The sequence below is a fragment of the Galeopterus variegatus genome, unplaced genomic scaffold, assembly GCF_000696425.1.
Source record: "Galeopterus variegatus unplaced genomic scaffold, G_variegatus-3.0.2 Scaffold10693, whole genome shotgun sequence".
NCBI lineage: Eukaryota > Metazoa > Chordata > Mammalia > Dermoptera > Cynocephalidae > Galeopterus > Galeopterus variegatus.
In genome coordinates, this window is record NW_007736804.1 from 16,214 (window position 1) to 19,890 (window position 3,677).

Consider the following 3,677-nt stretch of genomic DNA (forward strand, 5'->3'; position numbering starts at 1 on the left):
CCTGCACTAGGCTGGACAATTCTAGTTTCTCACTTGTGACTAACTTAGCATAAATGACAGTGATAATAACAGAATTACAGCAATAACAATTCAATTAAGAAAAAAACTGAAGGGGTCCTTTGCTTCATTTCTTTATCATCCTTTTGGCAAACAGAATGATGCTGAAAATATCAAAACAGGGCAGCAGCCAGGAGGTGGGGGAAAGCAAGGGCTTATAAAAAACAACAGAATGAAAAACTGGTTCCTGAAGTACTCAGAGTTGACTGTATTGGCAACTCACAGGGCTCTGAAAAGAACAAAGAGGTTAGGAGAAAAAAAATCCATTTATTTTAAGAAAGGAATGCTTGATTTGTCTACTAATTGTTTTTAGATTAATTCTTAGTGGAGAGAGAGGATAAAAAAAAATTTCTTGCATCGTGCAAAACAGGTTGCAATGTGTAATTTAATGTACACATGTACAAATATAGGGGCAGTTAGGGTGAGGGGGTGCTGCTGTCCAGGGACCTGTGGTCCTTTTCCTTTCTTCTACTTGCAGGAAGTGAGCCTGCCCCCCACTTCCCCTTTCTGGCTTCACTGTCACATCCTTCAAGGACATCCTAGCTTCTGATCACTTGTCACTGTGCCTCAACACAGGATCTGTGCGCCCTTCCTCCTAGCACCCAACCACAGCTTCACTGCACCATCTGGGCCCTAAGCAAAACTGTGAAGTTATTCCTCCTTTGTGTCTGAACCAACAGTGCTGGGGAACGACGATGACTTGCCAAGAACCCCCCACTAACTCCCCGCCCCCAACCATCTCTGGGTTATTTCTCTCTGCTGCCAACCAGGAGGAGAAGATCATAATTACACTGTGCTAAGCCCCCAGAAAGCTTTACTTGACCCTGGGCTCCGTAATTGAAGGGATAAAGGCTACCTGAAACATGTTCCTACACGCTCTGAGCAGGGCAACCAGAGGCAAAGAAACTCGTGCATGACATGTGAGAAGAAACTGAAGGAATAGAAAGCTTTACAAAAACTAACAGAGGGAAAGCTAACCTTGAGGGACCTGAAGGACTCATTTAACTGTAATGCAAAAGGGATTAACTTGTTCTGGGAGGCCCTGGAGCTACTAAGCAGACGCTACAAGGAATCAGCTTTTAGCTTCTCTAAGGCGGTTTCTTGAAAGATGGAAGGGGCTGCTGTGGGGACTGTGGGGACGGTGGGGACAGTGGGGACGGTGGGGAGGAGGCAGGGAGCACAGTCAAGGGATGCGGCTCTTACCAGGGGGAGCAGCAGCCACCCTGAGCCTCCTCGATGGTGCGCAAAGGGTAGGTGCTCTTGTTCCTGTTTACTGAGTCTCCTATATGGGAAAGCCGTCACTGCTAATTTCCTTAAGACCTTATGTCCCATTCTCACACAGAAATGCTCACAGACTTTCCCTTGAAAAGGCCTTTTGTTTGAACACGGCTGTGTTTTTACTAATATAGAGATGACCAGCCAATCTTTGGTCTCAGAAACACTAAAATATTGCTACAATGTAGGCACTCATGCCAATCCTTTTACAAACCTCTGTAGGAGGGCTTCTCCAAATCAGACAAAGAATTTTAAAATTCAAAGGAAACAAAATCAAAGTATTAGAAATTCAACAATGAACGCAAATAAAAATCTAAGTCAGAAATTAATGTAACTAGAGAACACAGTAAACAGCATCCTGAAGGGGATGCTTTTCATATTTTTAGTGTTTTACTCCACCCATTTGGGAAGATACGAAGATGCCTTTACTATTTTTAGATTCTTATCCTCTCCCCATATCCTCTAAGCTGAGGACACTGCTATATGCTGCAAGACTGTGAAAGTCCATTAGCTGAGTTCCCCAGCTGCCCAGCTCTGTCACACAAATGAACTTAGCCAGACTGGGCAGGCTGTATTTTACAGGCCCACTCAGAACGTCTGACACATCGCACCTTCAGTTATTTACAAATGGACTTCTCGTTTAGCTACAGCTTGTATTTATATTTCTTTTACAGCCCTGATTATACAGAAACCCGCACAGACCATATGGGAGACTCACAGCTAATTTGCGTACACTCCTCACATTCACAGGATCTAATCTAAAAATCTTACAAAAGCAAAATCAGAAGACAGAATGTCCACCTCACGAAGTACCATATCTGCACTTTTGAAGAGAGCCCATTAGGACCTTTTCCCCTAAAAAAAACGAGTTATTGGGGAAGATTCGATATGGACATTGATCCCTGACAGTCACAACAAGGCAGGAGTAGGGCAAGTTCTGTCATGCCTGGTTCACTTATCATGACTAGTCAGAAGCACCCAGGCAGGGGCTCTAGCTTGGTGGATATGAATCTAGTAAGGCCACTGCTATGAATCGCTCACATGTTTCCATAACTCATGGATCCAACTTGGTCTGCGATGCTGCAAGGACAATACAAACACGGGAAGAGAATGTGACCCTGAATTTTCAGCACTATGCAGCCAGGATATTCATTCTAAACTCTGCTTAGTTCCTCAGTTGCTCACAAAAATCTACTAATATTTAAGTCAGCAATTATTCTATGCAGAACTCCAGTTCTGGCAATAGTAATAATATCAAATAATTCCAAATAACAAGTTGACAGTAGTCCAGAAATTCAGATTATGGTCACTTGGCCTGTACTACCTTAGAGAGCCAAGTTCCTAGCCCTTTTTGCCTTTATGGCACACCCTCAAATTTTAGGCCCCTTGAATACTCTATTTACCAATGGGGTGAAGGGACAGATACGGCATTTCCGTGCTGTTCTTCCACCCTGCTACGGCCCTCTGCAATCACCCACACGTCTTGGATGGGCTGAAACGTGGCTTCTCTGCATCACACCAGCACTGGGCACATTCCATCCTCAACCCACTTCCACGGAATACTCCCCTTAGTTATGTGTATACTTGTCTGTGCGTGTATTTGTTGAATGAATGAATATACTCTCTAACTAGGCTGAAAGATCTTCTGCAAACATGAACTGGGTCTTATTCATCTTTTTGCCTCCCATAACTCATGGCACACAGTGAACTTCACATTTAGAAGTGTTAAGTCCATAACCCCTGCTAGACTTTCCATTACAAAAGATGGGCTGATTTGCTCCCAGGGGCCAACCCCTAGTACAAGTCCACAGAGGTTCTCTAGAAAGTGGCAAATTTGAAATGCCCAGTTCTGTAAGGAATTCACACATGTGAGCAGTAATGGCTAACCTCTGAGTACTTGCTGTGTGCCCACATAGATATGTATTATTTCATGTAATACTTGGACACACCTTTTAGGAAACAGTCTTATATTAAGAGTATGTCTCAGGTCAATCAGCCAAAATTGGAGGAGCTAGGATTTCAGCCACAGCTGCACTCGTAACCACTGCTGACTTCATAACCTGAGGACTGCCAACCTGAAGACTATCTGCAAAGTCCGACAGCACCAAGAGGAAAGGATGCACTAAGAGATGCTAACTTGACCTTGTCAGAAACCAAGGATGAGTAAAAAAGGTCCTAGACCCTGGCCTGTCCAGTTCTAACTCACCAGGACTTTTCAATATTTTTGCTATTGTCAAAAAGAATCTCAAAAAGAATTTAATTGTGTGATTAAAATTTAAAGCAGGGCCGGCCCGGTGGCGCACTGCGCTAGTGCGCCGCTTGGGAAGCGCAGAGGCCCTCCCGCC